This window comes from Caretta caretta, chromosome 4 (assembly GCF_965140235.1).
Source record: "Caretta caretta isolate rCarCar2 chromosome 4, rCarCar1.hap1, whole genome shotgun sequence".
Lineage (NCBI taxonomy): Eukaryota > Metazoa > Chordata > Testudines > Cheloniidae > Caretta > Caretta caretta.
The window spans coordinates 135,141,728-135,165,275 of NC_134209.1; positions in this window are offsets into that span (position 1 = coordinate 135,141,728).

The following is a 23,548-nucleotide window of genomic DNA, read 5'->3' on the forward strand; positions in this document are numbered from 1 at the left end:
GAACATAATTAATTGCAATCCCCAAATTTATCACAAAATCCTTTTTTATTTATAACTTTGGTCTTGATCATTTTTCACCATCAATGGGGAGCTGAAGAGAATTGACTCGTAGCTGAATCTTCTGAGAATACTGCCGCGGAGGACCGGGTTAAACACAATGCTCTGTGCCATCTTAAATGCTATAAGAAGCGCACACCAAATCCAGTTTATGGAAGGTAGGAGAGGAAGTACATCGAGTATCAGGAAAAAATGGAAAACGTCATGACAAGTGCCAGCTGTGAGCTAAACCTGCCTTATAGTAGGTCCCAAGGGCTACCTATCGAGAAGAACACCTGCATCTTCTGCAAAAAGCCAGAAACCTGAAGGTATCCATTAAGCACAGTTTCAACAGGTGAGAAACTATATGAAGCAGTCACTCCCAGCAAGAATATTGCATGGAAAGTAGAGTTAAGAGGATGCATTGACCCAAGAGACACACATGCATACAATATTGCATAGCACATCAAGTGGTACACCAAGAATGTCTGTAATGTGTTGGGTGAAAAAGTAAAAGCAACAGAAACAAATACTAATTTTACTACTGAAAACCATGTGACTCAGTTCATAAATTGCCTTGCAGAGGCTTTAATGAATGGAAAAGTGGTGGTGATGGCCAATATAGAGGCTAAGTACAGAGAAATATGTGCTTTTAGGGATCAAAGAGGAACAAATGCTGAGCAGAAAGGCTCTTAAAGCACTTATTGAAGATGAACTGTGAGATATGGACGTAGTTTTTAGCTATCGTATCCATAGACGTGAATCACAGCGAATATCCTTAAAAGCTGCAAAAGACCTACCACTATGAAAAGCAGAAGAAAGTGCTGATGTCAACAGTGCTGATGTCCAGCTGCTAAATTTTTAGAGAACAGCATTCTATCCTGTAGTACGTGGGAGTTTCAGGGATCTACAGCTGATGCCCCAAACCTGACAAAATAACACTGTGTGACCTGTGCTGCTACTTTAAGTGGTGCATCGGTGGTCGCAGCGACCTCAATACCAGCAGGTTTGCTATTTTATTTCAAATCATCTTCTGCGAGTGTAGTGGCCTTTCAGAGTAGCAATCATAGATGGTCAGGCTGAGGTACAAGCTCTTGACAAACCAGAAACTGTTAATATCTGCTGAGATTTTATTGAACCCTGAAGTATGAGGCTACAGAGAAAATACTAGACTATGACTAAGTCCACCTTGTGTTTGACATGTATGCAGAGGAATCAATTAAAAATATTACCAGAAAGAAGACTTCATGGTATTGCCACCTGACCAATACAAACTCATTGACTCCTCACACATCTCTCGTGTCACAATTAAGAAGCTACTGCCTCATACTTGCACGAAGGATGAGTTAACTGCACTCCAGAATGTGAAGAACTGCTCAAAGAATTTTGTCTCTGGAGATGGTCTACAGCCATTGCCTGCTGGAAGGAATCCACAGCTCTGCGGAGGCAAGCCCTGAATGAGGGCTCAGAGTTGACAGTAAGAGCCCCAAAGAGCACTGTCAGGGTCCCTAGGGAAGGCAGGCAGTGGGGAGCTCCAGGGAAGAAAGCTGACATAAGCCTCCAGACCAGAACATCTTACAGTTGAAGACTGCTCCTGGGAAGGAAGTAGGAAGGGGAAGAGTATTCTGCGAAAGAGGAGACCCAGGAAAGAGGAACAAAGAGGGTTCCCCCTTAGGAAGGGCCTGGGAGAACCTGGCTGGTAGTCCCCAGGGAGTGGAACAGAGTAGTCTCCTGTGTGGGGATCCCTGAGTTAGGACCTACAATGGGTAGAAGAAACCCACAGAGAGCAGGTTAGGCTCCTGTGGGCGAAGTCCTGAGATAGCGGCTTATAAGAGGGAATAGGGAGACCCCAGAGGTAAACTGCCCAAATCCTTGGGGAAGGATGGCAGTGGGAGAGTCCTGCTGAGGAAGAAGCAGCATCTCAGAAGCTTTGCAGTGGCCAGTAGAAGGGGCCCAGAAGCAGAAGATTTCAATAGCTCAGGAGGCAAAGCAGAATAATGTATTAGCTTAGACTCTAGAGATTTACTTTGGACTTTCACTTGCAACTGTCTGTTACCCCGGAAGGGACTGAAGTTTTATGTGACTTGGCCAGACCCTGGAAGATCTCATGAGAGGCAGACAGCCTGCAGGAGGCACTGAAAATGAGAATATTGGTGATCATAAACCCTGATGCAAGGGGACGCTCTAATCTAAGGGTAAATGTGCCCCCATCACAAGGCCCTGGTATACAATCTATGATTTTATCAGAGGGCCTGGGATCAAGGAGGAATACTGTATGCTAGCATCTACAGTGTCCATAGGCTGTCCTTCCACATTAAAGATGATGGTGGCTGCAGGGTGCATGGTAGACCTCTGTGGACTGCCTCTGGCCCCGGAGTGAAACTTTGGCCCACCCCAGTCTATTGCTCAGATTCACACGATAGATAGTTCTGAGTTTGTGGGTGGCCTCCCCTGAACTGCCAAAGAGCCCAGCCCACTGCAAAGCAAAACCAGCACAAAACAAGGTTACAGGTTTCCCCCCTTTTTGTTTTTGCACTCGACCTTCAGCTCTGCTGGGCTGGAAGCAAACTGCAGATATATTTAGTGCTTTCTTATGCCACTGACATGTCTCCAACGAGGAGGAACTTCCCTAACTTTGTGTGTCAAGGAGCAAGGACAAAGGAGGATCAAGATTTCTGTAAACTCTTGATAAAAATTCCTTGCTCCAGCTACGTGTTTAGTGTTTGGGGGCAATTTGCTCTGTCTATAGATTATAACACAGACTTCTAACGCCCTGAAAGAAAACAGCAACAGTTCTACCCTCTCACCTGCTTCAAGCCAGTTCAGCACCCAAGTATAGAGGAGAGCTGAAATACAGCACCAGTGCAGTGGAAAGGGAGTTAATCTATACACAAGAATGGTTTCCCCAGTGCTAATAGGTGCCATATAATACTGGCCGAGTAGGAGGATGAATCTTGCTTGGGCTTTAGTCCAGTTGGTTTCACATATACCAACTGTCCCTTTTTAAGAGGGACCATTTTATACTCCTCTCCCACCAGAAAGCTCCTGTTTTTCTTAGACATTCTTTTTAAGTTTCAAGCACTGGTGGCTGTGGGCACTATTTTAGCTCCCAAAGTGGTCTCAGCCAACTGGTAAATGTAGGGTAATGTTTCTCATAAACATTATCAGCCACACCTACTTGAGAAGCAATTAAGGGGAAAAGTCAGTCAACAATCCATTATGGGATACTTGACTAAACAAGTGATTATGGACTCTGGTAATTTTGACTGCATAGGGAAGATGGTACCCAGATGGAGACCTTGAACATTCAGACATACAAACCACAGTGCTGAACTGACAGATAATTCTAGCTGTGGTTAATCAAGGTAACTAAGAGGATTCAATAGGATGCTTAAATTTCTTTACCTAGAGCTCACAGCTCAGATATTCAAGCACAAAATTATGTTTTTTCTACCCAGTATGGGCAAACAGAGGATACTCCTAACAAGTTTATAGATACTTGTTGGTCCAAAAGGCCTAATTTCACAAAGCTGAGAATGAGTGGAAATGATCAGGAAGAAAATTAGACAGAAAAATATGAATGAAAATCAGAGGTTCCTTAAGATGAGTTTATTAGATAGCCATGACTATACAATCAAGAAGGAGGACAACTTGGGCCAAAAGCCCATCCTGGTTAAGTGGCAAGGTAAAGGCCACAAGTCGAAATAAAAAAAACCCAATGTATAACAAATTGGAGAGAGGAAGTAGATAGATATTGATATAAACTAAAAGTTATGAAGTATAGAAAATTGATAAGGGAAGCTAAAGACATCAAGGAAAAATCCATGGTTTGCAGTGTTAAGGACAATAAGGAGTTGAAGTATATCATAACAATGGTATTGGTCCTTACCTAGTGCAGATGGTAAAATTGTTAACAATTATGCAGAAAAAGTAGTGTTCAGTAAATATTTCTCTTCTGTTTTTGGAAAAAAGTATGATGATATACTCATCACAGGAGGATGATGAACTGCTTCCCATTCCATTAGCGACTGAGGAGGAAGCTAAATAGCATTTACTAAGGATAAAACTCTTAAATCAACAGTTGTGGATAACTTGCACCCAAGAATCCTGAAGTTGGCTCCGGATCTCTCTGGCCCACTGATGTTAATTTTTAATAAATCTCAGAATACCAGGGAAATTCTAGAAGTCTGGAAGAGTGCTAATGTGCCAATTTTCAACATGAGCAAGCAGGATGACTCAGTAACTATAGACTAGTTAGCCTGACATCAAGCTTTGGATTTTTTGACCATGGGAGGGTGTTCCAAGAAGGAGAAGTGCTAGGCAGAGACGGGCTCCACCTAACGAAGAGAGGGAAGAGCATCTTTGCAAGCAGGCTGGCTAACCTAGTGAGGAGGGCTTTAAACTAGGTTCACCAGGAGGAGGAGACCAAAGCCCTGAGGTAAGTGGGGACGTGAGATACTGGGAGGAAGCACGAGCAAGAGAGCACAAGAGTGAGGGCTCCTGCCTCGTACTGAGAAAGCGGGATGATCAGCAAGTTATCTTAAGTGTCTATACACAAATGCAAGAAGCCTGGGAAACAAGCAGGGAGAACTGGAAGTCCTGGCACAGTCAAGGAATTATGATGTGATTGGAATAACAGAGACTTGGTGGCATAACTCACATGACTTGAGTACTGTCATGGATGGATATAAACTGCTCAGGAAGGACAGGCAGGGCAGAAAAGGTGGGGGAATTGCACTGTATGTAAGGGAGTAATATGACTGCTCAGCGCTCCGTTAGGAAACAGCAGAAAAACCTGAGAGTCTTTGGATTAAGTTCAGAAGTGTGAGCAACAAGGGTGATGTTGTGGTGGGAGTCTGCTACAGACCACCAGACCAAGGGGATGAGGTAGATGAGGCTTTCTTCCGGCAACTAACGGAAGTTACTAGATCACAGGCCCTGGTTCTCATGGGAGACTTCAATCACCCTGATATCTGCTGAGAGAGCAATATAGAGGTGCACAGACAATCCAAGAAGATTTTGGAAAGTGTAGGGGACAATTTCCTGATGCAGGTGCTGGAGGAACCAACTAGGGGCAGAGCTCTTCTTGACCTGCTGCTCACAAACCGGGAAGAATAAGTAGGGTAAGCAAAAGTGGAGGGGAACCTAGGAGGCAGTGATCATGAGATGGTCAAGTTCAGGATCCTGACACACGGAAGAAAGGAGAGCAGCAGAATACGGACCCTGGACTTCAGAAAAGCAGACTTTGACTCCCTCAGGGAACTGATGGGCAGGATCCCGTGGGAGAATAACATGAAGGGGAAAGGAGTCCAGGAGAGCTGGTTGTATTTTAAAGAATCCTTATTGAGGTTACAGGAACAAACAATCACGATGTGCAGAAAGAATAGTAAATATGGCAGGTGACCAGCTTGGCTTAATAGTGAAATCCTTGCTGATCTTAAACACAAAAAAGAAGCTTACAAGAAGTGGAAGATTGGACAATGACCGGGGAGGAGTATAAAAATATTGATTAGGCATGCAGGAGTGAAATCAGAAAGGCCAATCACACCTGGAGTTGCAGCTAGCAAGAGATGTTAAGAGAAACAAGAAGGGTTTCTTTAGGTATATTAGCAACAAGAAGAAAGTCAAGGAAAGTGTGGGCCCCTTACTGAATGAGGGAGGCAACCTAGTGACAGAGGATGTGTAAAAAGCTAATGTACTCAGTGCTTTTTTTGCCTCTGTCTTCGCGAACAAGGTCAGCTCCCAGACTGCTGCACTCGGCAGCACAGCATGGGGAGGAGGTGGCCAGCCCTCTGTGGAGAAAGAAGTGGTTCGGGACTATTTAGAAAAGCTGGACGAGCACAAGTCCATGGGGCCGGATGCAATGCATCTGAGAGTGTTAAAGGAATTGGTAGATTGCAGAGCCATTGGCCATTATCTTTGAAAACTCATGGCGATTGGGTGAGATCCCGGAAAACTGGAAAAAGGCTAATATAGTGCCCATCTTTAAAAAAGGGAAGAAGGAGGATCCTGGGAACTACAGGCCAATCAGCCTCACCTCAGTCCCTGGAAAAATCATGGAGCAGGTCCTCAAGGAATCAATTCTGAAGCACTTCGAGGAGAGGAAAGCGATCAGGAACAGTCAGCATGGATCCACCAAGGGCAAGTCATGCCTGACTAATCTAATTGCCTTCTATGAAGAGATAACCGGCTCTCTCGATGAGCAGAAAGCAGTGGACATGTTATTCCTTGACTTTAGCAAAGCTTTTGACACGGTCTCCCACAGTATTCTTGCCAGCAAGTTAAGGAAGTATGGGCTGGATGAATGGACTATAAGGTGGATAGAAAGCTAGCTAGATTATCAGGCTTAACGGATAGCGATCAATGGCTTTATGTCTAGTTGGCAGCTGGTATCAAGCGGAGTGCCCCAAGGGTCAGTCCTGGGGCCAGTTTTGTTCAGTATCTTCAGTAATGATCTGGAGGATGGCGCAGACTGCACCCTCAACAAGTTTGCAGGTGATACTAAACTGGGAGGAGAGGTAGATACACTGGAGGGTAGGGATAGGATACAGAGGGACCTAGACAAATTAGAGAACTGGGCCAAAAGAAATCTGATGAGGTTCAACAAAGACAAGTGCAGAGTCCTGCACTTAGGATGGAAGAATCCCATGTACTGCTACAGATTAGGGACCGAATGGCTCGGCAGCAGTTCTGCAGAAAAGGACCTAGGGGTTACAGTGGACGAGAAGCTAGATATGGGTCAAAAGTGTGCCCTTGTTGCCAAGAAAGCTAACGGCATTTTGGGCTGTATAAGTAGCAGCATTGCCAGCAGATCAAGGGACGTAATCATTCCCCTCTATTCGACATCGGTGAGGCCTCATCTGGAGTACTGTGTCCAGTTTTGGGCCCCACACTACAAGAAGGATATGGAAAAACTGGAAAGCGTCCAGCGGAGGGCAACAAAAATGATTAGGGGACTGGAACACATGATTTATGAGGAGAGGCTGAGGGAACTGGGATTGTTTAGTCTGCAGAAGAGAAGAATGAGGGGGGATTTGATAGCTGCTTTCAACTACCTGATAGGGGGTTCCAAAGAGGATGGATCTAGACTGTTCTCAGTGGTAGCAGATGACAGAACAAGGAGTAATGGTCTCAAGTTGCAGTGGAGAAGATTTAGGTTGGATATTAGGAAAAACTTTTTCACTAGGAGGGTGGTGAAGCACTGGAATGCGTTATCTAGGGAAGTGGTGGAATCTCCTTCCTTGAGGTTTTTAAGGTCAGGCTTGACAAAGCCCTGGCTGGGATGATTTAGTTGGGGATTGGTCCTGCTTTGAGCAGGGGGTTGGACTAGATGACCTCCTGAGGTCCCTTCCAATCCTGATATTCTATGATTCTATTATTCTAATCCTGGGCAAAATAATGGAAAAGCTGATATGGGACTTTAATCAATAGAGAATTAAATGATGAGAATATAATTGATGCTAGTCAGTGTGGTTTTATGGAAAATACATATTGTTAAATCTGATTTTTTGTATATAAATATAAGTTTGGTTGATAATGGTGACTTCATAGATATAACATGCTTAGACTTTTATAAGGCTTTTGGCTTAGTATTGCACAACCTTCTTATTAAAAAATTTAGCATTCTACAATATCAACTGAGCACGTTACATGGATTAAGAATTGGCTGACATAGAATCATAAAAGTGTAGGACTGGAAGGGACCACAATAGGTCAGCTAGTCCAGTCCCCTGCACTCAAGGCAGGACTAAGTAATAACAACTAGACCATTCTGGACAGGTGTATGTCTAATCTTTTCTTTGTTTCTTGCCCTATCCTCAGAGGTTAAGGAGGTTAACAATTTTTCACCCTCATCCTTGTAACAAGCTTTTATGTACTTAAACTGTTGTGTCCCTCCTCGGTCTTCTCTTCTCCAGACTAAACAAACTCAACATTTTTCAAATCTTCCCTTATAGGTCATGTTTTGTAGATCTTTAATCATTTTTGTTGCTCTCCTCCGGACTTTCTCCAATTTCTCCACATCTTTTCTGAAATATGGTGGCCAGAACTGGGCATAATACTCTAGTTGAGGCCTCATCAGTGTGGAGTAGAGTGGAAGAATTACTTCTAATGTCTTGCTTACAACACTCTTGCTGATGCAAAAAAAGTGAACATCATTCTGGTTGTAACAGTGTTACACTTTTGACTTATATTTAACTTGTGATCCACTATGACCCCTAGTACTCCGCAGTACTCCTTCCTCAACAGTCATTTCCCATTTTGCGTGTGTGCAACTGATTGTTCCTTCCCAAGTGGTGTACTTTGACTTTCATCCTATTTACTTCAGACCGTTTCTCCATGTTGTCCAGATCATTTTGAATTGTAATCCTATCCTCCAAAGTACTTTCAACCCCTCCCATCTTAGTATCATCCACACACTTTATAAATGTATTCTCTATACTGTTATCTAAATCATTGATGAAGATATTGAACAGAACCAGACCCAGGATTGATCTCTGCAAGACCCCACTCAATATGCCCTTCCTGTGAACTACTGCTAACTACTCTCTGGGTATGGTTTTCCAACCAGTTATGCACCCACCTTATAGTAGGCTATATTTCCCTAGTTTGTTTATGAGAAGGTCTATCAGTAGTAAAGTAATTAAGGGCTTGATGCAGGAATTACTGGGTGAGGTTTTACGGCCTGTGTTATTAGGCAGATCAGCCTAGATGATCATTATGGTCCTTGGTGGCCTTAAAATCTGTGACTCTAATATATTGGCTATTCCTCCCTTTATTCAACATCAGTATATCTGTGACCAGACTGAGCCCTTCCCCTTCTTGCGAGCCTGTTCAGGAACCAGAATTCCCAAGGCCTCACATTGCCCTACTTACACATTCACTAGCCACTAGAACATGGTACTTGGCAAGGAAACTCATCCTGCACCCTATCATAGGTGTAGGAGGTGTCACTTCTATCCTCTGCAAACACAAGGTCTGCAACATCTGGTGTTGGTGTATGGCATAACCTCTATTGCCATGATGTATGGGGTAACCCCTACTGTGAACATGGCTATAAAAGCCATCAGTTAATTTGCTTTGGAGCTTGAATTAATTGATCTTTCACATATATAGCATTATCCTCTTTGAAATGACAGTTATTGGAGGCGGGGAGAGGGGCTTGGATTGTATTTTGTTCACTGTCCCTGTTGCGAAACGTATTTTGTGTGACAGAGTACCTGTTAGCGGCTTTCATGCCTAAAGAAATCTCAAAAGCCTTGCTTATTGTTTGTTTGTTTCATGTGCATAACACCAATTGTGCACTGGGCCTTGGGAGATTGGATCGGCTTCTGATTACTTCCTCTGAATAGATTTTTCTATGGGTATTCATATGAAATGTTCTTGAGGTACCTCATCTAATGTATACCAATCTCACAGTGCAGTGAGCTCAGCTGTGCTATGTACCAGCTGACACAGTTTAGAAAATAACCAGGGAGCCTGAAAGTTCCCCACAACAAGTAATGGCTTTGGCTGGAAAGACGTCTGAAGAACAGAGAAAGGTAATGCCTATCAAACTCCCAGTGAAGTCAAGGAAAAAAGACTCCCATTGATTTAAAGAAAGGCTAGATTGGATCCTTCACAAGCACATTACACAATGAAAGATTTATTGTTTTGCCTTAAATCTGAAAAGATTACATACAGTGAAAGGGCGAGCAATGTTATAAAATATGGCAAGATGTCCTGGGTACTGGAATTTTACCACTAATAATTAAATATGGTACATGCAAGTCATGTAAATAAGAAAATTTGCACTCCTGTGCTTTCAAAGAAGTTTGTATTTGTGCAGTGTAATGTTGCTATCTTATATTCATAATTAAAGGATAATCTGTTCTGATTTTCTTAAAAGATAATCGTAAAAAAAAATAGAAAAATGCTCAGTGAGTCAACTTGAAGAGTACTCCATTCACCCTGCAGACATGTAGATACTACTTGTAACTCCAATAAAATCCTCAGTGGAACTCTTCCTGAGTAGAATTAGGGCCATAGCAGACAGATTTACTGCTGTAAATCAAGCTGGAGTAGCCTCAGTTTTAGGTTCTGTGTTCTCCAGTGGAGTTTGTACAGCAAATATTTCCTTATTAATCAATCATTCCAATCAAGATGACTGAAGCCAAATATGAAAGAGAAAATCTTTATAATGAAAAGGCAAAAGGCAGCTGCTCTGGGACCCGATGAATAAAGTATTTCTTTGAGGAGAGAAAATGTGTGGACAGCAGACAAAGGCATATTAAAATAACCAGTTATGTACAGATATGGCAGTCCTGCAGAGACAGGCTTTGAACACAAATGGATTCCAATAGGAAAAGCTGCACATTCAAAGCTTTCACACCTAGCCAGTGCTTTTCTCCCCAGTGACTTCTTGGACAATGCTCTGTATCCTCTTCCTCGCGAGGACAAACAAACATACAACACATCCTCTGACTCTCCCTTTAGGCCCCATCTATGCCAAGAAAAAGGAGTAATAACTTGAAAACAGTAATAACTAAGGGTATGTATCTAGGCTTGCTCAACTATGGGCAGAGGTTTAGTGATGAGCCCACCTAACTACCCCACTGTAAAAACTACAGAGCCTTGTCTCCACTAGGATTTTACAGGTTTCAGAGGAACAGCCGTGTTAGTCTGTATTCGCAAAAAGAAAAGGAGTACTTGTGGCACCTTAGAGACTAACCAATTTATTTGAGCATGAGCTTTCGTGAGCTACAGCTCACTTCATCAGATGCATACCGTGGAAACTGCAGCAGACTTTATATATACACAGAGAATATTACAGTAGAGCATCCTAGTAACACACACTTTTTGGGAGGGTGGAGGGCAGTGAAGACAAAGCCTGGGAATGCTTTGCAAGCCACAGGGGATGGTTTCTATTATATGCAAAGTGACAATTAGAAACAATAGAACTGCTAATCTGTTAATTGCCATCTTCTCAAACATATTATTTTCCAGTTAGGACTAGCTCTGTAATTACTTTAATCACTTTCCCAGCTAGGAGGCTCATCACGAAGAAGCTTTGCCTACATTAGGAATTTGCCAGAATTCTAGCCTTCAGTGACCAGCCACCACTGTAGACCTTGTGGACAAGGAGAGCTGTGATTTGTACTAGAGCAGCTTACTCCTTGACTGCTTGACACTGAAATAAGCTGAATCAGTCACAGCATTGTTTGTCAGAGAGCCAACGTGTACATATTATTTTCTTCAAAAAGTTAAGAAAAGCAAAAAAAAAATCACTTTTATGTAAAGTTTTGGATACGTTTTGAGGGTTTTTCCACAGGAAAAATGAAAACTGAGATTTTTTTCAAATGCCAGCTACTAAAACATTCCAGCTTTCATTTTTTCAGCAGCCTTCTTTCCCCCCACCCCACCCCACCAATCTATGAAATGGATCTTCTTGTAAGAGATTCCATTTGGTCTAAAAGCCACTTATCATAGAAGTCCGTTTCAATTAAACTGGCTCCAGCTTGCACTGGGTCCAGCTGCACCTGCGGGTGGCCATTCATGGCTGATTTCAGGGCAGCTCCCAGCAGACACAAGATCTGCGGCAAATATCAGTAGTGAATTTGCTCTCCACCAGAATTGACAACTACAGTTTACGAGAGAGATGAAAGATCAGGATTCCTGGGTGCACAATCCACTCTAATGTCCCGAGTTGGGCAGGAAATCCCACTATATGGCCATTTTTCAGACCTTTTGCCACTATCCCTCCCAGCCAGTTTGCTGCTTTGCAATATGGTGGCCATAGTGACATCTTCTCTAGCCTCCTGAGCTCCAGGGTATAAATTGGTTAGTCTCTAAGGTGCCACAAGTACTCCTTTTCTTTTTGCGAATACAGACTAACACGGCTGTTCCTCTGAAACCTGAGGGTATGTAGAGTTACTGTCTGTCTGTGGCATTGTGATTCCCTAAGACAGGGCTTGATTCTCAACAGTGGCAGTCTGTGTAAGTGCCAGGAAATCCATCACCTTTGTGCTCTGAGGAACTGCTCCCTGCTTACACTCTAGTGGCTCCCAAAGTGGATGGGAAGTGGCAAGGCAATGACCCGACACCTATGCCCTGGCCAGCCACAAGGGGGGAAATAAATTGCATCACACGCATCCTTTGCACACACAAGGGGTGTGGCCTTTCAGGGCTCCTGTGGGGCAGTGCAGCTCTGCATCACCCCGTCTGATGCACTGCATTTCAGTGGCACGACCTAGCCATTTAGTTGTGGGTTCCTTAGGCTGAGAGGGAGAAAACCAAAGCTGGCAGCTAACAGACTGAACACAGATTTGGGAACAAAAGGACTTTACTACCAGAGGATTATTTAACAGCTTTTGACCAACAGTGTGTGTCAATCATGCCCCCGAGATGCAGCGCAGGATAATTGCTCTGTTCAACACAACTAACCTTTAACAGAGAAGGGAAACGGTAGAACTCTGCCTGAGAGAGAGAGAACTTGGCCTGACACACGCCACAAATGTGATAAAATTATCCTGATTAAACAACTAGACCTATCTAAGCACAAGGACCTTGTTAAGATAAAGGAAAGCATTACTGCGCACTAGAGAGGAGAGAGCATTTTGTTCTGAACAACTCCAACCCATGTCTCGTCCTTCCCTAGAAGTATTTATTTCAGTCCAGAATTATTTACACTTTGTCCAGACCTCCAGAATCAAACTGCATCGCCAGACTAATGCTACCAGAGAAATCCTGAGAGCACCAGCGCAGAACTGGAAATGGACCAAAAGCCTGTGCCATCGCTTCTGCATTCATGAGATCTGAAAAGTTAAACCACGGAGCAGACCCGCTGGAGACAAGACACGGAAATCTTTGAAGCACCAGAGGAGCTGTGAAGGGACACTCTCTCACTCTGGTATGAAGGAAGCTAACGAGCTCCTCTGGGTCTGTTCCATGCCAACAAGCCACGCCTGCAACGCTCACTCAGCTTGGAGTGGGAGGAGCTTAAAAAGGGAACTCACCGCAGGAAGGGCAGTGAACAGAAAGAAAGTTGTTCTGCCCAGGGATTGCTGGAGGCAGACTGAATCCAGCCAAGGAGGAGATAACCGTGAGACTCATGGCTCCCAAAGCCATCCTGGCTGACTGTACACAACAAGCCCTAGGAAGAGGGGTAGAAGCTAAACCCTGTGAGGGGGCAATAGACTCCGTGGGACTGACCCCTTAGAGCTGACTCTCTAGGGGCTGCCTCAGAGACTGGTTCTTGTTCCAACCAGATCATCCCCCTTTTGCAGGGGAAGGGGAGGAATGAGAGCCAAGCCCCAGACTGTGGGCAGTGGCCTGCAGAGAAGTCCCCCCAAAGACTGCCAACTGGGGGAAAGGAGGGGGTATCCAAAGATAGTGGGACCCAAGGACGGGGTCCAGAGAGTCCTTCCCTCCACCCCCCACCAAATTGGTGGAGAATGCAGGCACATTATGCTGGATACAAAGGGTCCAAAAAAAAAATCCAAAACAAAGCCTCTGAGGTGATAGAGCTCAGCTGCTCCACACAAGACTTCTGGGTCACCTGGTGCACCTCTGGGCCCATGGGGAGAGGCTGATGTTGAATCATGTCAATATTTAATGTCCCGACATCAGGCCTGGAGAGAGTGCATTTCTTTCAGCAGGTGTCCACCTTCCTTGGCACTTTGGATCCTCACAAGTGCCTGGTCCTGGGCGGGACCACTTGCGGACTGAGAGGAGCCAGGTTACCATGGGCGTCCTCGGGGAGATGGTTGCACAAGATGTCTACCAGGGAGCGGTGGTCTACAATCACCCACCTTTACTTACGTTGGGGTGAAGGGCGATCAGCTGTGCCACTCCTAGTTGGACCGCATTTATTTTTCCTCGTTTCCATCCTTTGCAGGCCCACTCCTCCAGCGGTCCAGCAGACCCTGTTCTTGGACCACTATTTGATGGCTGTGATGGCCTCTCTTACTATAGAGAGTCCAGGGCTGGCCTACTGGCATTTTAATAATAGCTTGCAGGAGAACGTGGGCTTTGTGGTGTCCTTCCAGGAGTTCTAGCTGGCCTGGCAAGGGCAGAGGTGTTCCTTTCCCTCGATGCAGCATTGGTGGGATGTGGGGAAGGTTCATACCTGGCTTTTCTGCCGCGACTCCATCCAGGACGCCAGTCAGCGGAGGGATGTGGTGATAGAGCAGCTGGAGTGGGAGGTTTTGGAGGTGACATCTGGCCGCCAGCCCCAAGCATCCATCCCTCTGTGGAGCATGCTGGGAGAAGTGGGAGGAGCTCGAGGCCCTCAAGGACCACCAGGCTTAGGGCACCTTTGTTCGATCCCACATCCGTCTCCTTTGGGAGATGGATCATGGCTCCCGCTTCTTCTATGCCCTTGAGAAAAAGAGGGGAGCTAAGAAGCATGCCACCTGACTTTTGGTGGAGGATGCTGCCCCCCTCAGGTATCTGGAAGAGATGCATGGGAGGGCCTGGGCCTTCTACACCAATCTTTTCTCCCTGGATAGGACCAATGTAGATGTCTGCAGAGTGCTCTGGGATGAACTGACTGTCAGCGCAGGCAACTGGGACCGGCTGGAGCTGCCTCTCGCACTGACCGAGTTCTCAGAAGCGCTCAGTCTCATGTCTACACAGGCTGACCATGGAGCTCTACCGCGTGTTCTGGGACATCCTCGGCATCATCTGGGCCAAGTGCTTGTGGAGTAGGGTTCTCCTGCTGTCGTGCAGGCAAGCTGTGCTCACCTTGCTGCTGAAGAAGGGAGACCTCCGTGACCTTTGAAATTGGCATCCCATCTCTCCCCTCAGCACAGACTATAAAGTCATAGTGAAGGCCATCTCGCTGTGACTGGGGTCCATGCTAGCAGACATGGTCTACCCCGACCACAGCTACACCGTCCCAGGCCGTACCATCTTTATCAACTTGTATTTAGTCCAGGACCTCCTGGAGCTTGGGTGTAGGGATGGCCTGTCATTCGCCCTCCTGTCCCTGGACCAGGAGAAGGCATTTAACAGGGTGGACCATGGGTATCTCCTGGGCCCTTTGCAGCCATTCAGCTTTGGGCCCCAGTTTGTGGGTTTTCTCCAGATGCTGTACACTTCTACAGAGTGTTTTGTCAAGCTCAACTGCACCCTGACCGAACATGTCAGCTTTGGGCAAGGGGTGCATCAAAGCTGTCCACTGTTAGGCCAGCTTTACACTCGGGCCATCAAGCCCTTCCTCCATAGGAGGTTGACGGGGTTGGTGCTCCATGAACCAGAGTTGTGGGTGATCCTGTTGGTGTACTCTAACAACATGCTCCTTGCGACCTAGGGCAGGTGGAGGCTTGCTAGGCAATCTACTCAGTGGCCTCCTCTGCCTTGGCCAGCTGGGTCAAGAACTCTGGCCTGATGGTCGGGGACAGGTGGCAGGCAAGCTCCCTCCCACCCATGCTTCAGGCCATCTGGTGGAGCATGGGTCCACTGCTCTATCTATGCATTTACCTTTCCACATCCTTCTGGAGAACTGGCAATATTTGGAGGGTAGGATGGCTGAATGGCTGTGGAGGACAGGACCGCTCCAGTGCTTTTCCCTGCAAGGGAGGGCACGGGTGCTTAACCAGCTAGTTCTGTCCATGCTCTGGCACCGGCTCAACAACCTGAGCCCAGCCCCAGGTATACTGGCCATCTCCAGGAGTTAGCTCTGGAGTTCTTCTGACCAGGACTGTACTGGGTCTCCACAGTGTTCTGAGTCTTCCCCTGGAGAAAGGAGGACAGGGCCTGGTCTACCTCTGCAGTCAGGTCCATGTCTTCCACCTCCCGGCCCTGCAGAGACTCCTTTATGGTGCATGTAGTCTGTCGTGGAGCGTGTTGGTGCACATCTTACTCCGCCGCCTCTGATATGACCAGCAGCAGTTTTTTCTCCATCCAAGGGGTCTTCCGCCAGACCACTCTGAGCTGCCGGTCTTTTACCAGGACCTCCTCTGGACCTGGAAGCTTGTCTCGACAACCAGGTCCATGGTGGTCACTCAGGGGGTAGATCTCCTCTCACAGCCCCTGCCACACAACCGCCACCTGCACACCGAGTTGTGCACCAGAGGTTGATCCTGGCAGGAACCACAAGGATCAGAGGGTCCTGGACTACGACCGGGGGGACTGCATGGATCCCCTGGCATTCAGTCAGCAGGTGCTGCTCTCCATCCCTCATACTCCAAAGCATGTACTCCAGGAGGTGAGTGCAGCCTTACTGCCCATCTCTCAGGCTTTCCTTGAGCACGCCCTGAAGAAAGGTGCTCCCCACCTGTCCCTCACCCCGGCTCTCCACATTGTTTCATTGGGCCCCCTGATCTGCAAATTCCCCTGGATCCCCACAGCATAATCCAGCTGGCTCTGATATGCAGCTGGTTCATTTCTGAACCATGTCAAGGGCTCATGCTCCATACATTTCATTTCCTCACCCTCATGTCCCCCCCGACACTAAGTGGAGGGACCTTTTACCACCTGTGGAGCGTGAGGAACCCTGCTGGGCAGCCTGTATTCCACCTTCATTCCATGGCCCACTGGGAATATCAGCAACTCCTTCATGGAGTCATGAGCATGGGCATATACCTGGCGCAGTTCACCCCTATTTCTGATGCCTGCCATTTCTGTGGCATGAGGGAGACTCTGGTGCACATTTACCTTCAGTATGCCAGGCTGCAGCCCCTTTTCTGGCTCCTCCAGAACCTTCTCTTAAGGTTCTGACTGCACTTTTCATCTATGCACACCCTGTCCGTGGCCCCATGAAGTCACTAGACCTCCTTGTCAACTTCCTTCTGGAGCTGGCCAAAGTGGCCATCTATATGAGGAGGAGGATGCAGGATGGGGAGGTGCTCAGTGACTGTGGGGCCTATTTCCATTTCAGCCTTGTTTCACACCTTTGGGCAGAGTTCACTTGCTCCCTAGACACCTTTGAGGAGCAGTGAGTGCTATCCAGGGTTCTCTCCTCAGTGTCCCCCTCTGGCTCCCTGATTTTGTACCTGTGACCCTCACTCCTGACCCTGTTATTCATTAGTTGTCCCGCATCATTATTTGAATCCCAGGCCCAGTAGCTCCTCCATGTAGGGTGGATTAGGGGCCTTCAGATGCAGGTGGGCTTGTGCCTGCCTCCCTCCCAGACTTCAGTAGATGCTGCACCTACATGGAGGGGTTGATATTAATCTCATCAACGTCTATGCCCTGACATCAGGCCCGGAGTAGGTGCGCTTCTTTCGGCAGGCGTCCGCCTTCCTCAGCTGCCTGGATTCTTGCGAGTGCCTGGTCCTGGGTGGGGACTTTAATACCACCTTCAAAGAGCGGGACCACTCAGGGACCATTCAGGTGCCTGACTGTTGCAAGCATCCTCAGGGATATTGTAGGCCACCACTCCCTGGTGGATGTCTGGTGCAACCAGCCCCCTGACGATGATTCCACCTTTACTTATGGTCCAGGGGAGACTGATCCGCTGTGCTACTCCTGGTTGGATCACATTTATTTGTCTCATTTTCATCTTTCACAGGCCCACTTCTCCAGCATTTGGCTGGCCCCATTCTTGGACCACCATCTGATGGCCATGATAGCCTCTTTCACCATGGAGAGGCCAGGGCCAGCCTATTGGCATTTTAATAACAGCTTACTGGAGGACGTGGGCTTTGTGGCATCCTTTGGGAGTTCTGGCTGACCTGGCAAAGGCATGCCTTTCCCTTTGCACAGTGGTGGTGGGATGTGGAGAAAGTCTGCGCCTGGCTCTTCTGCCGTGACTAGACCCAGGAGGCCAGCTGGCAGAGGGAGGGGATGATAGGGCAGCTGGAGCAGGAGGTCTTGGAGCTGGAGAGGCATCTGGCTGCCAGCCACAGAGATCCATCCCTCTGCAGAACATGCCAGGAGAAGTGGAAGCAACTCTGGGCCCTCAAGGACCATCAGGCCCGAGGTGCTTTCATTCAATCCCACATCAGTCTCCTTTGGGAGATGGATCACGGCTCCCACTTCTTCTGTGCCCTAGAGAAAAAGAGGGGGCCAAAGCAGCATGTTCCCTGTCTTCTAGAAGGGAATGATACCCCCTCCACAGATCCGGTGGAGATGCATGGGAGGGCTAGGGCCTTCTACACCAGCCTCTTCTCCCCAGAGCCAATTGACGCTGATACCTGCAGGTGCTCTGGGACAGACTCCCAGCAGTCAGCCCGGGCAACTGGGACCGACTGGCACTACTTCTCACTCTGACTCAGTTCTCAGAAGACCTCTATCTCATGCCCACAATAAATCTCTGGGCACAGACGGGCTAATCATGGAGTTCTACTGTGTGTTCTGGGAGATCCTCAGCCCGACCTTTGCCATTGTCTGGGCTATGTCTATAGGGGAGTGGAGTGCGCCTGCTGTTGTGGAGGTGAGCCATGCTGATGTGTCCCACCCCTACCAGACCTACGCTGTCCCAGGCCGTACTATGTTTGACAGCCTTTATTTGATTCAGGACCTCCTGGAGCTTGGGTGTAGGGATGGTCTGTTGTTTGTCCTCCTGTCCCTGGACCAGGAGAAGGTGTTCGACAGGGTGGATCCCAAGTATCTCCTAGGCCTTCTGCAGCCATTCAGCTTCAGGCCCCAGCTGGAGGGTTTTCTTCAGGTGCTGTATTCCTCCATGGAGTGTCTGGTCAAGCTCAACTGGAACCTGTCAACTTTGTGCGAGAGGTGCGTCAAGGCTGTCTGCTGTCAGGCCAGCTGTAGATTATGGCCATTGAGCCCCTCCTCCATAGGAGGTTGATGGGGTTGGTTCTCCATAAGCCGGAGTTGTGGGTGGGTCCTGTCAGTGTATGCCAATGACATGCTCCTTGTGGTCCAGGAACCGGGCAGCCTGGTGCAGTTGGAGGCCTGCCAGTCCATTTACTCAGCAGCCTACTCTGCCCGGGTCAACTGGGTCAAGAGCTCTGGCCTGATGGGTCAGGGATGGGTGGCAGGCAAGCTCCCTCCCACCTATGCTTCAGGCCATGCGGTGGAGCATGAGTCCACTGCTCTATCTGGGCATTTACCTTTCTGCCAGCCATCCCTTCCCACTGGAGAGCTGGCAAAATTTGGAGGACAGGGTGGCTGAGCAGTTGCGGAGGTGGACAGGACTGCTCCAGTGCCTTTCCCTGCATGGGAGGGTGCTGGTGTTCAATCAGCTGGTCCTATCCATGCTCTGGCACTGGCCCAACACCCTGAGACCAGCCCCAGGAATCCTGGCTCAGCTCCAGAGGTTGGCTCTGGAGTTCTTTGGGCCAGGACTGCACTGGGTTTCTATGGGGGTTTTGAGTCTTCCCCTGGAGGTGGTAGGACAGGACCTGGCCTACCTTCGCAGCCAGGTCTATGTATTCTGGCACCAGGCCCTGCGGAGACTCCTTGGCAGTGCAGGTAGTGTGGCGTGGAGCGTGTTGGCACATGCCTTTCTCCACCGCTTGTGCGGGCTCTGTCATGCCCAGCAGCTTTTTTTCCCCTTCTATCTGAAAGGTCTTTCAAGAGACTTCTCCGAGCTTCCGGTCTTCTACCAGGACCTCCTCTTGGCCTGGAAGCTGAGTCTCGGCAACCAGATCTGTGGTGGTCACCGAGTGGGTAGATCTCCTCATAGAGCCCCTTCTACACAACCCCCAGCTTGGTGTGCAGGTTGCAGAGTCCTCCTCAGATCACAAGAGTTTGGTCCTGCAGAAATCACCAGAATCGGAGACCTCCTGGACTGCGACCAGGGGATTGGGTGGATCCCCTAGCACTTGACTGGCACCTGGGGCTGTCCACCCCTCATGTTCCCCAGTGCATACTCCAGGAGCTGAGGGCAGCCTTAGCGCCTGCCTCTCAGGTTCTCCTTGAGCGGGTCCTGAGGGAGGGTGCTCCCTGCCCACCCCTCACCCCAGACCCTCCAGACTTCTTCATCGGGCCCCTGCCCTGTGAGCCCCCTCCCTTCCACAACCCAAGCCAGCTGCACACCCTGTAGCCAGTTCGCTTTCGAACCGCGCCTAGAGAATAATTCTACATGCTTGTGTGCCACACGTTTCACTTCCTCACCCTCGTGTCCCACCCTGACACCAAGTGGCAGGACCTACCACCACCTGTAGAGGAGGAAGAACCCTGGTGGGCCAGCCTGTACTCCACGCTGGTCCCACAGCCCACCAGGGATATGGGTTCGTGGCTTCTTCATGGAGCCGTGAGCATGGGCGTGTACCTGAGGCAGTTCACCCCCATTCCTGATGCCTGCCCCTTTTGCAGCGTGAGGGAAACCCTGGTGCATGCTTATCTAGAACGTGCCAGGTTGCAGCCCTTATTCCAGCTCCTCCAGAACCTCCTGTTGAGGTTCTGGCTGCACTTTTCCCCTAGGCACACCCTGTCCATGGCCCCACGAAGTTGCAAGACCTCCTCATCAACCTCCTCTTGGCACTGGCCAAAGTAGCCATCTAGAACATCAGGAGGAGGATGCTGGATGGGGAGGTGTTCTGCAACCGTGGGGCCTATTTCCGTTCCTCCCTTGTCTCACATATGCAGACAGAGTTCCTCTGGGTGATGTCCACTGGGTCTTTAGACAGCTTTGAGGAGCAGTGGACACTGTCCGGGATTCTTTGCTCAGTGTTTCCCTGTAGAATCCTAGTTTTGAACCTTTGACCTCCACTCCTCACCCTGTTATTTATGCCGGTGTTACTGAGATTGGTATCTAGCCTTTTGTGAAGCTTTTCATAGGTCAGTTGGTCTGGTAACATTAGTACTGGAGGATCTGACAGCAGAAATCTCACTTTCAGAGTTGCAGTTTGAATTATTTGATGGTGATTTATGCCATTTGATTATTTGTGCTGGTTTTAGGGGAGACTGAATTCATACCTGATGAGGATCTGGCCCATCACTGCTTTGAGCTGATTTACTCTGTGGCGATTTCCAAGGCATACTGATGCATCATGTGATTAATTCTGGTGAGCAATTTAAACTCCAGTCTTTTGTGGCTAACCTGGAGATTAGTACTAGAGATGATATTTCTGTATAACCTTCTCCTCCGCACTACTACATTTGTGACAGCATTAAAACAACCATTTCTTAGCTGAGTTTAACAGTTCTCTACCTAATCCCAACTTCCCTCTCCCACTTACACCTCAAAATATTAACCTTGCAACTACTGCAAACTAAATATTCTCAATTAAAATTTTTTTCCTCTGGTTCCTTCCTCTGTAAGTGGGTCCTCAATTCTGTACCAACTTACTCCATTTAAAGACCATTACTTTCTTTAACATTGTTCGCTCACATTGATACAATGACCTCATTGTGCACAGAATCACTGACTGGTGTATTCAGAAGCCATGGATTTTGCTGGCTTGAGAATCCATCATGAGATCTGGAAATAACAATAGTTAATGTTTGCAAAGTGCTTTGAAGATGCAAAGCATCATATCTTCATAATCTTCAAAACATCCCTTTCAGGTAGAAGAGTATTATTATTATTCCCATTTTACAGATGGGCACAGAAAGGGGAAGAAAGTAGATTAGAACTCTCCAGGTTCTCAATGCCACTTTGCATATTACACATGATACAATCTAGAATACTAAGATTTAATGTTAGATTTTAAATTGCCAAAAGCAACCCATGCTCCTCCTTAGCCCTGTGAACTCCTCTTCCTCTCTGTCCACCTCCCAGCACAAGCGTGACAGCTGCCTTGTGGCCGACACACTGGAGGTTGGGCCAGGGACCTCCAAAATTAAAAGCATAAGCTGCTACATCTTGAGCTAAAGCTTTTGATCTGGAGCCTGTCACAATTCATATCCTTTGTGGATTGGCACAGCGTGGCACCTGTAACATACACTCATCAGTGGATGACATCAGGGGTTCTCAATCTTTCCAGACTACTGTACCCCTTTCAGGAGTCTGATTTATCTTGCATACCCCAAGTTTCACCTCACTTAAACTACTCGCTTACAAAATCAGACAAAAATACAAAAGTGCCACCGCACATTACTGACAAATTGCTTACTTTCTCATTTTTACCCATAATATAAATATTGTGCTTACATTTCAGTGTGTAGTATATAGAGCAGTATAAACAAGTCATTTTCTGTATGAAACTTTAGTTTGTATTGACTTTGCTAGTGCTTTTTATGTAGCCCGTTGTAAAAGGAGGCAAATACCTAGATGAGTTGATGTACCCCCTGGAAGATCTCTGTGTATCCCCAAGGGTATGTGTACCCCTGGTTGAGAACCACTGAGTCACACAAGCAATTTCCTTTATTCCATAAGAGACCATACCCATCTCTAGCTCCAATCTACTGTGTCCTCATTTCCTCCCTCAATCCATTTCAGCTTCCATGACTTCTGATATCTTTACAGTAAACAGAAGCACCTCAGATGTGTCATGTTTTTGTTTTTTCCACTTTGTTTCTCCTTGTCCCTATATGGCAGCAATAACTTAATTGGATGCCACTGATATCATATAAGTCATCCCTCTTCCTCAAAATACAAATACACACACACACACACCACAATTACCTGAGCTAGCAAAACCTTGATCATTTCCAGCAGGGCCTTTGCCTTCTTCATGGCACTGAAACCTGCCCTCCTATATGCAGTGAGTGATCTTCTGTCATTAGACCCTTGGTTTCTCTGTCTTCATCTCAGTGGTGCATTATATACTATCATGCCTGGACACAGTCTGTCTACTTCTTTGGCTTCTTAGTTTGCCTGTCTGTCTTTCTTCTACCTAACCACTAGGGTTTGTGGTAGGTAATAGACCTCCACTTCTTGAACACTAATATGTTGTCTCCCAGGGTGCGGTCCTGGATTCTGCGAGGCATCATCCCAGAATGCCATTTCTTTTCTTGTGCAAACTGTGTATATTGATACCCAAGTCTGAATTCCTTATTGCTCTTTCAGGCTTTTCTTTGGTTTCTGCTGGCCCATACGCTCCGACTCCTGCCTGAGCTGTATTTCCACAACGGATATTCTTGTAGCGGATAGAGAAAATCCATTCACTCAACTTTTCCATTTCCTACCTCTATTCTAATCTTGTATCCCCCATTTACTGAACTGGAAAGGAGAGAGTTTAGGGTCAAAGTCAAACTCCTTCATTCCTCACAGCAATCTGCCTCTTAAAATTCCTAATCTCACAATTGTAATGACTTCTGCTTCTTGATCCTTCAGTGAAACCATAATCCTGCATTTAGGCCCATAAATCTCTTACCACAACCACCACTTTAATGTCACAGAATCTGGGCTGTGATTTCAGTACAAGCTTGGGGAGGTGGTGAAGCTGGGCTGTAAAAGAGAGCACTTGATTGTTCAAAAATCTCTAATAAATTGCCAGTGTGGCATGTCTACGAGTCATTCTCGAAACAAGATTTCACTAGAAGCCAGTGTGTATCATGGCATTTGAAATGACTGGGAGACTCCCAAGTCTCTGTTGGGAGACTCCCAATGCCCCTCATCCACTGGCAACACACAAGTGGATTTCTGGCTACGTTACATATCATCGGGCTTTTCCCGCCAGTGCAAGGATCCCTCTTTAGCCAGCATATCGTTGATTTAGATTTCCTTTTCTTTTAGGACTAG